This window comes from Lissotriton helveticus, chromosome 2_1 (genome assembly GCF_964261635.1).
Source record: "Lissotriton helveticus chromosome 2_1, aLisHel1.1, whole genome shotgun sequence".
Lineage (NCBI taxonomy): Eukaryota > Metazoa > Chordata > Amphibia > Caudata > Salamandridae > Lissotriton > Lissotriton helveticus.
In genome coordinates, this window is record NC_136059.1 from 1,445,824,424 (window position 1) to 1,445,839,605 (window position 15,182).

Consider the following 15,182-nt stretch of genomic DNA (forward strand, 5'->3'; position numbering starts at 1 on the left):
CGTGAGGGTCCTTTTGGTTTGTACACGGGCCGCCAAGGATGCCATCTTGGATTGACGCTCCTGCGAAGGGAATGCTTTCTTCCGAGCTGTATCGAGGACAGCGCCTAGGAAAGTGAGACGCTGGGAAGGCTGAAGGACAGATTTCTCTCGATTGAGAGTGAGGCCCAAGTCGTTGAAAAGTTGAAGACAGGCGTTGGAGGACTTGGTCATGCCTGCAAAAGAAGGTGCCTTGACGAGCCAGTTGTCCAAGTATGGAAGACTTGGTGATGTTGTTGCCGGAGGTACGCTATTACTGGAGACAGGCATTTTGTAAAAATGCGTGGTGCCGACTTCAGGCCGAAAGGCAACACCCGAAACTGGTAGTGTTTGCCAGCCACAGCGAACCTGAGGTATTGCTTGTGATTCCTGTGGATAGGCACGTGAAAATAAGCGTCTTGAAGGTCTAGAGACACCATGAAGTCATTCGCATTGAGGAGTTGTAGCATTTCCTGAAGGGACACCATACGGAATGACTGTTTTTTGAGATACTTGTTTAGGTCTCTTAGGTCCAATATAGGTCTCCATTTATTCTCTTTCTTCCGAATTATGAAGAATCGGGAGTAGAACCCCTTGCCTCTCTGACCCCGAGGGACTCTTTCTATAGCACCTTTCTGGAGCATTAGTGAGAGTTCCAATTGCAGCAGATGTAAATTCTTGTGGAGCATTGGGCGAGGAGGAGTTCGAGGCGGAATTTATATGAACTCCAGAGAGTGTCCGAAGCGAACTAGTTGGAGGACCCATCGAGCCGTAGTAATCTTACTCCAATTTTGTAGGAAAGATGAAATTCTCCCTCCAACTTTGCATGGTGGAGAAGAAGTGGAGACCTGTGGCAGAGAGAAGTCATTGTCTTCTGGCTGTGTTCTTATTTCCTCCTCTACCACAAAAGGAAGACTTTGTGCAAGACGACTGTTGTTGTTGTCTTTGCTGATACTGGGGTTTGTACTGCTGATTTGAGCTGTAGGAGGACCGGTAACCTTGAAAATCACCTCTTGAAGATTGGCCCCTCCCTCTTGAGCCCCGAAAGGGAGGATTTTTAAACTGAAGGGTACCCAGTGCCTTCGCTGTATCAGTTTCTTTTTTAATACCTTGAAGCGCCTCATCAATGTGTGCTCCAAACAGAAGTTGGCCGTCGCAAGGCATGTTGAGCACCTTAGTTTGCACTTCCGGTCGGAAAGTAGTTGCTTTGAGCCAGCCTTATCGTCTCAGTTCCGCAGCTCCAGCTAGTTGGTGGAACCCCGTTGATGCGATATTCATCGCACAATCAATCATCTCTGAGGCTGAGCGTTCGCCTTCTAAGAGAATCTTTTTAGCCTCTTCTTTTTCTTCCTCTGACAATGATTCCAAATATGGGGCGATATCGACCCACATTTGACGGTTGTAACGTCCTAACAGTGCCATAGAGTTTGAAGCCTGCACTGTCAACGCGGACATCGAAGAAAACTACTTTCCAATATTGCTAAGTTTTCGTTCCCTCCTTATCCGGTGGCGCAGTTAGAGCAGCAGAAGGATTTTTCAATTTGCGCTGCGCTGCTTGAGTAATGACCGAGTCCGGCTTGGGATGGCCAGTAAGGCAAGCTGGAGCCGTGTCAGGAGCCCTATATTTCTTGTCCAGCCTGGGCAGAACTGGGGGCAAAGAAGAAGGGTTTTGCATGATTTTAACCCCTTGGTCCCAAATATAGTCGATGATAGGGATGGACCTAACAGCCTTTTTGAATGGTTCCTTAAAATCATAAAGGAAACAGTCTTGTTGTTGAGTGGTTATTGGAATCTTGAAACGCAAAGCCACCCTTTCCAGGATATTATGGAATCCCCAAATGTCCTCCGGGGACGAATCGGCTTGCGTTGGCACAGGAGATGCTGGACATGGAATGACGTAATCATCCCACTCGTCATGTGAGTCCTGGAAATCCCCTTCCTCCTGCTGTTGCTCCTCCTCTTCATCATCTGAGGATGGTGGAGGATGTGAAGGAGCAGGATCCGGCTGAAGCACTAGAGGTGGACGCCGAGGTCTAGGCGCAGGAGAAACTACTGGAGGTGGTGGAGGTGTAGAGGGAAACCTTTGTTTATAGTCCACAATCAAAAACTGCAGATCCGTGACTATGAATGCGGGTAGACACCATAGGTTTAGGAGGAGGAGGAGGCTGGAATTCCTCCTGGTAATCCACTTGTTCGTCTTGTTCTTGCTCTTCATAATCTGAACTCTCGTGATATTTTACGTTCAGTTCAGATGGGCTAGTAGCGGTCTGGAACATAGAGCCCTCCTCCGAGTCTTCATCGTCCAGAAGATGCGCAGGTGGTAAAGCCTGGACTCTGCTCGGAGAGGTTAAATCCGGTGTCAGAGTGCACTTTTTAAGGTAGGTGCTTGTGTCGTCGTCGAGCCCGTCGATGGGGTGGTTGTCGACGGAGGGACGTCAACAACTGATCCTGTTGTCATAGTCGACGATGTCGTCAACGGTTGCATCGTCGACGGTGATTTCTTCGTCGACGTCGATGGCGTCGACGTCGATGGAGCCTTCGTTGACGTCGATAGAGCCTTCGTCGATGTCGATGATGTTTTCGTCCACGACGATGGAGCTTTCGTCGACGACGATGATGTGGATTTCGTCATGGTGGAAACGCTAGTCGACGACGATTTCTTTATTGTTATAATAGAGGAAATGGACCTACCCATCGACGACTAGGATGTTGTCGACGTCGACGTGGATAATGAAGATGACGCCACAGAAGTGGAGATGGTCGCTGTTGACGCTGTCACAGGCAGAGCTGATGATGTCGAGAAGGGTTTCTTGAAGGTGGAAGCAGAGCCCTGAGGAGAAACCTTCACAGGCAAGGCGTTAGAATAAACCTCTGAAGACTTCAGCGTCTTCTTTTGAGGTGGCTCCGAAGATGGTCCTGGGGATGTCACTCTAGGCCTTTTAGGAGAGGAATGTGGACTCCTTAAGGAACACTCACTCTCACCAGAAGAGACTGTCGGGCCTTTATCTTTCAGTCTCTGAAGCCATATCAACAGGCGCCCCTCTCTGTCCTTGAGGGTCTTTGTTGAAAAAATCCGGCAGACTTTACAATCCTTAGAAGAGTGGTCTGGGTAGAGACAATAAAGGCAATCCTTATGCTTGTCATCTACATGAAGCCTCTTCTTGCCACAAGAGGCACAAGGTCTAAAAAGTCCTTTTTTAGGAGTATCAGCCCCACACAAATAATGAAGTTCTTTGAGAAAAGTACTGGAAAATCCAGAGAAATAAGGAAAACTGAGCAGAGCTCAGTGGAGACTCCCTTAGCATAACGTGCGGTAGAAAATCTGAGCGACAAGAGCTCCTTCCAGGAAGGTTCTAGAGGGTGATGATAGCTGATTGGCTCTTGGCCAAAGTTTGGTCCTTATCACAAAAGGACATGGATATGTTACTAATGATAGGCCTCTGGCCCATTACTATATGTCTATGTGACATTACTTTATTTATGTACCGGGGACTCCCACCCCGACGACAGGGAATGATTCAGGCATGTGAATCTATGAAAGATACCCCTAATACTGGATAGGACGAAGATCATTGTGCCCGGGAAAGGAAATGAAAGGTTCAATTGGCTGTTGGGAGGAAATAAAGTAGAAGTCGCAGAAAAGTATAAATACCTTGGCATGTGGTTTGAGGTAAAGCTAAATTGGAAAGAACATTGAATCGATAAAAGCCACCGCATTGAACTCAATGTGGGGCCTAAAGCTGTTTAACAGGAAGCATGGTGGTCCCTCCCTACATTGTCAGCCTACAATGTTCTGGTTTGTCCTCAATTCCAGTATGGAACGAAAGTTTTAACCGGTAAATTGAACTGGAATTATGTGGAAAGTAAATGTCTGAAAAACTCCTTTCGCTGCCACCTTCATCTATGATTAAGACTGCAAGGATGGAAATCCACCTCAGGTTTTAGGCGGGGCTAGCTCGAGAAGGCATTCCAAAAATGTCCGTATTCTGTACAGGTGAATTTGAAACTAGAGAACTGAGATGGGCAAAGCAGGTGAGACAAATGCTGACTGAAATCTTTAACAGGCTGACTGTAGATCTGAATCAGAGGAATTTGGTGATGATGATCCCCAAATCAGAGCGGTGTGTACTTGCAAATAAATGTGCCATAGAGGACTTGCGGTAACTAAAGGGAAAACCGTTCACTCAGTATCTGATAAAAGCTTGGGCCGATGAGGAATCCTTTCCATACAATGAGACTCTACCTAACCCAACGTTTAGGTATGCTGTATTAAAATTTAGAGTGGGGATCAACCTCTGGTATGAAGACACAAGGATAAATTTGGCAATTATAGATGATCTGGGGATTTGTACTTGTGGAACGATGACAAAATTCAATGGGGCACATATCTTATTAGATTGTTAATGGTCTTAAAATGTGCGTAAAATATTTTTTAACACCTATCTGTGGAAAGTATGGAATTGCCAATCTGAAACGAGCATTTAACCTGTTGATGAATATGATATTCCTGATGTTACATGTGCAACCATGCAATACTTAATTTCAGTTGTTTTAAAATATCTTTTGGTTTAATAAGTAGACATATGATGTGTAGAATGGAAGTTATTTAGTAGAGGGGTTTTATTTATGGGCAGTTTTATGTTTTTTATTTTAAGCATATTTAATGTATGTATCATGAGATGCTTGTATTTATGGTGGCTTTAATAGACTATGGTCTAAATAAATAATCAGTTTTGACTGACTGCTAAATTGAACAAAAACATTGACATTCTTTGAAATTATATCTATTTATTGTTGAATTTTTGTAATCATGAAATGTTTTAAAGCTCTTAGAGATATGAGGAGGGGTGATGTGAGAGTACCTGTTTGGGAGGGTGAAGCGGCACCCCAAGAAGGTACTCCAGGTCATTATATGGCAACAAACGTAGGACTTCACACGTTTGTGGCTTTGTCAATGCCATAAGATCACTGAAAATGAAGGACCATTAAGATTTGCACAATACGATGCCTTTGATTTGGAGGTTATGGAACATTTGAGGGAAAATTATATGAAATTAAGCCACCTCCTAGACCTACACAGTATGAAGCATTTAAATGTTTGGGAGGGAACAGCTTAAGAGGATACGTAGTCAAAATAGGTAGAAGAGAAACAAAAGCAGGGAAATTATGATAAGGAAGAGGAAAGAAAAACTGACACCGACAGCGATTCATGGGATGACATTTTAGATGCTTTGTTATCCTTAATTCCATTGACATATGCGACTCCCACTACAAAAATATAGGGTGTAACAATCACTAGGGCTACAGCCCCTGTCCAGCCAAATATATATTAGATTGAGACACAACTTCCAGTGGTAAACAGCCCTTACTACGAATCCATCACCCTGCATGTTGTTACATCGACCGCGTTGTAACAATGCATACCATTACCCCGCAAGGCATAACGACTACTTGCGGAGGGGGAAGGTGTTGGATTAAAAATACAACACTTCCCTACTGTAGTAGAGTAGGGTCTGCTTCCTATAGTCACCCCCACTTTTTGCTTTTACTTTACTGGTTTTCGACTTAGATGTGGCTGTGGGCCTGCTAATCAGACCCACAGCCCAGATGCACTCTCTCTAAATTCACACCATGTACTCTAGGTACATCCACAATTGGGAATTGGTTTACCTAGTCAGCCCCTGTAGAAGTGTACCTAAGGTACTCAAAGCATAGGTGTAACCAAGGCCTACCAGGGGCTGCAGCATATATTATGCCACCCCTGGCTGGCCACTCAAATTGACACAACTGGCTGATCACTCAGCTGGGGCAAGGTCGTGTAATCACCCCTTGCTTAGGTATAGTATTGTCAATGTCAATGGTACTTATAAAGCGCAAACAATCATCCTAATTAGGATATCACGGCGCTATCATGACAGTAGTGAGTGGATGACTGATAACAGGGTCATGATTATAGTTAATCAGGTTTTAGGGAAAATAAATGTTTTTAATTGCTTCCTAAAAGACAAGTAACAGTCTGTTAATCTAAGTTCCATAGGCAACTCATTCCAGCTGTTTGCCGCCAGGTGGGAGAACGCCCGTCCACCCATCCTAGCTGTTTTCACACGAGTATTTCTTGCTCTAGCTGCCGTACGGGAGCGCAAGTTCCTGGAAGGGGCATAAAATCTGATTTTGTTTTTTAGGATACGAGGACCCGTATTGTGCAGTGCTCGATGCGTTATGCACAGTAGCTTAAAAGTGGCTCTCTGCCTCATTGGTAGCCAATGAAGCTCTCGCAGGCAGCTTTTGGCTGGGTCGTACTATTTTTTATTGCAGATTGCCTTCGCCGCAGCGTTCTGTACGACTTGTAGTTTGGAAAAAAGATAGTCAGCCATTCCCACGAACAGAGAGTTTCCATAATCCCGCCTGCTCATTAATAAGGACTGGACCAGTATTTCTCTACACTCAATAGGGATTCATGGGAAAACTTGCCGGAGTATCTTGAGTAGTGCAAAGCCTTTGCCACAGATTATTGATACATGAGTTTTCATGCTCAAGGTGTTTTCTAAAGTCACGCCTAGATTCTTGGCCGTTGTTGCCGGACTGGGAGCGGTGCTTAGAGTTGTAGGCCACCAGCTGCTGTCCCATAGCTGTATGTGTCTACTAAACAACAGTACTTCAGATTTATCTGCGTTTAGCTTAAGGCAATGGTTGTGCATCCAGTTGGCTAGTTCAGTTAAACAGTTCAATAATGTGAGAAGTTGGCCTGATGTGCAGTGCTCACTATTCTAGTGATCACTATATATCAGTCCAAACAACCCTTATTGATGATTGGTTGTAAGTCAACCTTATAGACCAGCTATCCTAGTAGCATGGATACGAGCAGTCTAAGGCTAAGACTCTAGAGGGCGTGTTAAGCCAGCTGTTTTACCATCACATTACCCCTTGAACACCCAGTGAAAGGACACCACACAAGTTGTTATGAAAATAAACAGTGTATTTATTTATAACAAGACTACCCTGGCTCTTTATGAGACAGGGAGCTAAGCACACAACAAAACTCTTACGAAAATACTTTTAAGTTAGCACGTTACACAAATGCCCGTGAACACTAACTTTGTGAATTCTAGCTTCCATAGACTTTGTCCCGCATCCCGCGTGAGAGTGCACACTCTGCACCCGAGTCCCCTGGGCCTCCTAGTAGTAATCTAACGATTCCCTAGTCCAGTCCTAGCGATTCCAAAGCCTATTAGAACTGTTACTTACCTGCTAGTAATTCGCATTCCACTTTTAGCGTATATGGTTTTTCGTGCCCCTCGGGCATTTGTGTAACGTGCTAACTTAAAAGTATTTTCGTAAGAGTTTTGTTGTGTGCTTAGCTCCCTGTCTCATAAAGAGCCAGGGTAGTCTTGTTATAAATAAATACACTGTTTATTTTCATAACAACTTGTGTGGTGTCCTTTCACTGGGTGTTCAAGGGGTAATGTGATGGTAAAACAGCTGGCTTAACACGCCCTCTAGAGTCTTAGCCTTAGACTGCTCGTATCCATGCTACTAGGATAGCTGGTCTATAAGGTTGACTTACAACCAATCATCAATAAGGGTTGTTTGGACTGATATATAGTGATCACTAGAATAGTGAGCACTGCACATCAGGCCAACTTCTCACATTGGTGAGCAGCGGTTGGGATTTGAGCTTGCTGTTGTTTTACCACACATGCCCTAAGAATATCTTGTGAAAGATCACATAAGTACTAAAGGTACATATAACTTAGCTTAGAATACTCTGAGTTCTACTGAACCAGCTGTTGTAGCTCCTAGGGCCTAGCACACCCTAAACTACAACTCTAGCAAGGGATCAGTAGGCAAACATATAGTGTAGGTAAGTGCACCACTTACACCTCACTAGAAAAGCATGTCGACTCAGGGGGACTCTACTGAGACTCCCCTGGTCAGTGTTGACCCTCCACAGGTCACTTCAAGATATGCAGCTCTCAGTTTTCAGGAGATGAGACAAATCTGTGTCTCCAGGAAACTGAAGCAGGGGTCTAACCCCACCATTCCCTTTCTGATAGGTCTCTTAGAGACATATGATGCCAGAAAGCTCTCTCAGTTACATGAGAGCATGCCAGCCTTAGAGGGAACCTCTGGGGATCCAGACCTCCCCAACACTGATTCAGCAGTTGAGGAGGAGGATCAAGAGGTACTCTCTGGGGATGAGGTAGACAAGGGTCTTGAGGTAGTCAGAAGGCTAACTAGGACCAACTTAGACCTACTTGGGCTAGGATCTGGGGGACCCCCAGTACTAACCCGAAGTGGGCCTAACCTTGGAGTTAGGAGAGATAGATCTCTTTCTAGGGACTCCAATAGATCTCTGCACTCTAATGCCTCTTCTCAGGGGAGAAGGAATCCTCCACAGAGGAGATTTACTTCCCCTCAGAGAAGAGAGCATGAAGCTAGGATGAGACAAGCTGAACTGAGGATTGAAAGGGAAGAAATTGCCCTGGCCAAAGAGAAGCTTGCCCTGGCAAGAGAGCAGCAGATGAGTGGGTTAGCTCCCACTGGTGGCAGCAATCTCCCAAGAGATAGAGAGAAGGGTTTAGATACTAAACACCTGACTAAAATAGTGCCCCCCTTTAAGCAAGGGGATGACATCCAGAAATGGATGGCTGCTCTGGAGAGGGCCTGCACTGTGCAGAACATTCCCCAGAGTCAGTGGGCAGCTATACTGTGGCTCTCCTTTGATGGTAAAGGTAGAGATAAGCTCCTCACTACAAGAGTGGAGGATGCTAACAATTACCAGGTCCTGAAGAATACACTGGTTGATGGGTTTGGTTTAACCACTGAGCAGTACAGGTTGCTGTTCAGAGACACCCAGAAAACTCAGTCTCAGGACTGGTCTGATTTTGTGGATTGTGCCACTAAGGCTTTGGAGGGCTGGTTGCTGGGTAGCAAGGTTACAGATTACACAGGATTGTATAATCTAATGATGAGAGAACAAATTTTAAACAATTGTCAGAACCAGTTGCTGCACCAGCACCTTGTTGATTCAGATCTGACCTCTCCCCAAGAATTGGGAAAGAAGGCAGACAAATGGGTCAGGACAAGGATCAAGCAGAACCAGAACCAGAACCAGGGTGGTCAGAAGAAAGCAGACCAGAAGGGTAATGTTAAGAATGAGCAAAATGACCAGAAGTCTTCACCAGGTCCCCAACAAACCAAAGAGGGTGGGGGTCAGGCTTCCCAGAAGAAGAAGACTCAAGAAGGCCAGTCAAAAAGGTGGTGCCAGTACTGCAAAAGTAAATCTCACTGGTTTAGTGAGTGCACCAAAAGAGGAGGAGGACAAACTCCTGCCACTACAGCTCCTAAAGCAACTGCACCCCCTAGTACAGTCAGTAGTGGTAGTGTCACTCCCAAGGCATTAGTTGGGTTAACCTTGGGTACTGAGGGGTCTGACAACTTAGTTGGCACACTCACTCAGGCTGTCCTTGTCTGTACAGGGGATATGGATATGTCCCCTGAAATAAGTCCCAATACTTTGGGCAAATACAGGCAGACACCTTTGATTAATGGCAAAATGGCTCAGGCCTATAGGGACACTTGTGCCAGTGTCACCATGGTGACACCTAACTTTGTGGACCCTGGACAGATCATGCCAGGTACTGATTTCCTGGTGACCAATGCCAGCAATGTCACTACTAGTCATAGTGTGGCAATTGTGGCTTTCTCCTGGGGTGGAGTGAAGGGACAAAAGAAAGTTGTAGTCAGTTCAGACCTCCCAGTTGATTGTTTGTTGGGCAATGATTTGGAGTCATCACAATGGTCAGAAGTGGAGCAGAGGACTCACATGGAGATGTTAGGCTTGCCAGCACATGTGCTTGCTGTGACTAGGTCACAGGCCAGAAAATGCCCCACTGAACAGGTGCTGGATCCTGAAATGATGGACCAGACACCTCCCAAGAAGAAGAGCAGTAAGGGTAAGGCTTTGCCTTCCCCCTTGCCCCAGGTTGAGGATCAAGTCTCTGAGGAGGCTGATCTAGAAGAGCTGAGGGAAACTGAGCCTAAAGAGCTTGAACTTGATCAAGTTGAGTTTCTGGGCTCAGGGGGACCCTCCAGAGCAGACCTGGGGAAGGAACAGTTGAGCTGCCCTTCCCTTGAACCCCTCAGACAGCAGGCTGCTGCTGAGGCTGCAGGGAATGCCACAGGTGCCCACAGGGTATACTGGGAAGATGGACTCCTGTACTCTGAGTCAAGAGACCCCAAGCCTGGTGCAACCAGGAGGCTGGTCATCCCCTTGTCTCTGAGAGGTTTCCTTCTCACCTTGGCCCATGAGATTCCCCTTGCAGGTCATTTAGGTCAGACAAAGACTTGGGACAGGCTTGTCTCACACTTTCACTGGCCCCATATGAATGAGAATACCAAGGAGTTTTGTCGCTCATGTGTCACTTGCCAAGCCAGTGGTAAGTCAGGTGGCACAACAAAGGCCCCCCTCATACCACTACCTGTGGTGGGGGTTCCCTTTGAGAGAGTGGGGATTGACATTGTTGGTCCAATGGAACCCCAGACAGCATCAGGACACAAGTTTATACTGGTGGTGGTGGACCATGCCACCAGGTATCCTGAGGCTATTCCCCTTAGGACCACTACAGCCCCTGTAGTGGCAAGAGCCCTAGTTGGAGTGTTCTCCAGAGTGGGTTTCCCTAAGGAGGTCGTTTCTGACAGAGGTACAAACTTCATGTCAGGATATCTGACTGCCATGTGGAAAGAGTGTGGTGTGAACTACAAGTTCACCACACCCTATCATCCACAATGCAATGGGCTTGTTGAGAGATTCAACAGGACCCTGAAAGGGATGATTCATGGACTACCTGAACCTCTTAGGAGAAGATGGGATGTCCTGATCCCCTGCCTCTTGTTTGCTTACAGAGAGGTCCCACAGAAGGGGGTTGGCTACAGCCCTTTTGAGCTTCTGTATGGGCATCCTGTAAGAGGACCCCTGTGTTTGGTGAAGGAAGGATGGGAGAGACCTCTCAAAAAGCCTGCAACCAACATAGTGGACTATGTACTTGGTCTCCGCTCCAGGATGGCTGAGTATATGGAAAAGGCATCTAAAAACCTTGAGGCCAGCCAGGAACTTCAAAAAGCTTGGCATGACCAAAAGGCTGTACTGACTGTGTACCAGCCAGGACAGAAGGTGTGGGTGCTGGAGCCAGTGGCCCCAGCAGCTCTGAAAGACAAATGGTCTGGGCCCCACACCATCATTGAGCAAAAGGGAGAGGTTACCTACTTGGTGGACCTTGGAACTCCCAGGAGCCCTCTCAGAGTGCTCCATGTTAACAGGCTCAAGGCATATGTTGACAGGAAGGACATGAGCTTGCTCATGGCCACAGATGAGGGACAGGAGGAAGAGAGTGACCCTCTCCCAGACCTGCTCACTCAGAATCCTGATGATGGGTCAGTTGATGGTGTTGTCTTTTGTGGCAGCCTCACTGAACATCAGCAACAGGATTGCAGGCAAGTTCTGCAATCCTTTCGACATATGTTCTCTCTGACACCCAGCCAAACTGATTGGTGTACCCATGATGTTGACACTGGAGACAGTCTGCCTGTCAAGAGTAAAATCTACAGACCGCCTGATCATGTTAGAGACTGCATCAAAACTGAAGTGCAAAAGATGTTGGAACTGGGAGTCATTGAGCCCTCAGATAGCCCTTGGGCTAGCCCAGTAGTTCTAGTGCCAAAGCCTCACACCCAGGGTGGTAAGAGAGAGATGAGGTTTTGCGTAGACTACAGAGGCCTCAATGCAGTCACTAAGACTGATGCCCACCCAATACCAAGAGCAGATGAGCTTATAGATAGATTGGCTTCTGCCAACTTCTTAAGCACATTTGATTTGACAGCTGGGTATTGGCAAATCAGGTTAGCTGAGGAAGCCAAACCCAAGACAGCATTTTCTACCCCTGGAGGGCATTATCAATTTGTGGTAATGCCCTTTGGACTGAAAAATGCACCTGCCACCTTCCAAAGGTTGGTGAATCAAGTCCTCACTGGGCTGGATGACTTCTGTGCAGCATATCTGGACGATATTGCTGTCTTTAGCTCCACCTGGGAGGATCACCTGGTCCACCTGAGGAAAGTGTTAGAGGCCCTGCAAAAGGCAGGCCTCACTATCAAGGCCACAAAGTGCCAGATAGGGCAGTCACAGGTTGTATACCTGGGCCACCTTGTAGGTGGAGGCCAAGTTCAGCCACTGGAGAGTAAGATACAGGCCATCAAGGACTGGACTCCTCCAATCACCCAGACTCAGGTTCGAGCTTTCTTGGGCCTGACTGGGTACTATAGGAAGTTTGTCAGAAATTATGGGTCCATAGTGACCCCCCTTAATGACCTGACAAGCAAGAAGATGCCAAAGAAAGTTCAGTGGACAGCAAGCTGTCAGAAAGCATTCAATGACCTAAAGCAGGCCATGTGCACAGCACCTATCCTCAAGAGTCCAGATTACTCCAAGCCATTCATTGTCCAAACAGATGCTTCTGAGTTGGGTGTGGGAGCTGTTCTGTCTCAACTGAATTTTGATGGTAATGATCAGCCTATTGCTTTCATTAGTAGAAGGTTGACACCCAGAGAGAAAAATTGGTCAGCTATTGAGAGGGAGGCCTTTGCTGTGGTCTGGGCCCTGAAGAAGCTGAGGGCCTACTTGTTTGGCACTCACTTCACCATTCAGACAGACCATAAGCCCCTCTTGTGGCTAAATCAGATGAAGGGTGAAAACCCCAAACTGCTTAGGTGGTCCATTTCCCTACAGGGGATGGATTTTACAGTGGAGCATAGACCTGGGACTGATCACAGCAATGCTGATGGGCTCTCCAGGTATTTCCACTTAGAGCAAGAAGACTCACCTGGTCAAGGTTAGCTTATTGTCCCAAAGTTTGGGGGGGGGGTCATGTAGGAGAGTAGGGTCTGCAATCCTACATGACCCCCCCCCAAACTTTGGGACAATAAGCTAACCTTGACCAGGTGAGTCTTCTTGCTCTAAGTGGAAATACCTGGAGAGCCCATCAGCATTGCTGTGATCAGTCCCAGGTCTATGCTCCACTGTAAAATCCATCCCCTGTAGGGAAATGGACCACCTAAGCAGTTTGGGGTTTTCACCCTTCATCTGATTTAGCCACAAGAGGGGCTTATGGTCTGTCAGTTGTTATGAAAATAAACAGTGTATTTATTTATAACAAGACTACCCTGGCTCTTTATGAGACAGGGAGCTAAGCACACAACAAAACTCTTACGAAAATACTTTTAAGTTAGCACGTTACACAAATGCCCGAGGGGCACGAAAAACCATATACGCTAAAAGTGGAATGCGAATTACTAGCAGGTAAGTAACAGTTCTAATAGGCTTTGGAATCGCTAGGACTGGACTAGGGAATCGTTAGATTACTACTAGGAGGCCCAGGGGACTCGGGTGCAGAGTGTGCACTCTCACGCGGGATGCGGGACAAAGTCTATGGAAGCTAGAATTCACAAAGTTAGTGTTCACGGGCGAACCCGACCTGGTAGGGAGAAAACGACAGTGGATCCTGACCCTTGGATAGGAAGGCTATGCTGGGACACCGGAGTGCCGAAGTTACCTAGCCCAGGGGCTGCAGCTGCATAGGTCTGAAAAGACGTCGGGGATCTCGTTGCCGGACCAGGAGCCTGGAAGGAAGAAGTTGCTGGCAGGCGACCAGTGAAGGAAAGTTCGATGGATCCAAGCCTGGATCAAGGAAGAAGAAAACCTGAAAGCAGAGGGGACCAAGTTCTTGAATCACTAGCCAGTGATTAAGTGGGCACCAGGATGGCACCGGGCGAAGTCACCGCAGTCAGGTGAGTGGGCACTGCTGGGCTCTGCAGTCTCTCGGACCAGGAGGCGTTGTCGGCGACCAGGATGGAGGTGCGAGCTGTCCCACGAAGGATGAAGTCGTTGGCGTCGAAGTTACCCAAGATTGGGCAACAAGCCTTGGCTAATTCAAGCCCACGCGGTGGACTCAAAATGGCGTCTTGAGTGGACCAGGAGGGTCCAGGGTGCTCCTCTTCGGGAAGGGAGCAAGGGCCAGTCTGGAGCAACCAGACCAGCAGCAGAAATGTCGTCGGGCGTCGTCAGGAAGGCCACAAGCCAACGGGCTAGTAGCCAAACAACGCGGTGAGCAGCGGAAAGCAGAAGGGCCCCACGCAGATCGTGGAGATGCTGGGGGGCTGCACTTCGGAGCTGGAGCTGCTCAGAGTCGGGGCTTCTCGGACCCCAAAGCACTCACCAGTAGATTTACTCGGCGGGCTTGCTGGAAAGAAGTCGTGCAGTCTTGCAGATGGCCGGTCCCTTGAGGTCTCGTCGCACCCACGGTTCTCAGCTGGGCTGTAGAGGTGGGTAGAGGTCAGAGGTGCCAGGGAAGCCGGTTCTCGTCGAGCTGGGCAGTCGGATTCCGGAGGAAGGACTTACAGCAGACCGCAGTGTTCTTAGATGGTGCCTGCGGATGCAGGGTGACTACTCCTTAGTCACAAGGGAGAAATCTTAGGAAGAAGTCTTGAGTTCCTTTCGCAGAAAGTAGTTTCAGGATTCAAAGATGATCTGATTTGGAAGGGGGCCAGTCTCTACCTTTATCCTGTAAAAAGGGGCTGGCACGCGACTAAGTCCTGCCCTATGGGTGGGACTAGGAGGGGGGTGGTTACACCCACTTCCTTGGCGGGCTTTTCCCCAGCACAGGGTCTGGAGTGACCCTGGAACTGGTTCAAGCCGGCCTATGCACAGTGAGCACCGGGGTGCCACTTGCAGTCACCTTCCTCTAAAGCCCTGCCTACCTACAATACACAAAACCCTGTCTGGGACGGTGCTGGCACCGCCCCTGGCAGGAAACCCTTTGTCCTTATCTCCTGCTCTGGGAGGACTCCCAGCAGCAGGAGGGCAGACTTGTGTCTCGGTGGCAGCATCCATTTTGTGGATGCTAAGGCTCTGTCTGACTTTTAACCGGGTTATAGGTTACAGGCATGTCGTGTCCCTCTAGAAGGGTGGAATGCTAACCCCGTCGCCAGAATTGGCGAGGGGTTAGTATTCCAATTCGTATGACACCTTACTCGACATGTTTTGATAAAGCGATACCAGAGTTGGCACATAACCGCGAGGATTATAATGCACTTAAGAGTATATGGTATGCGAT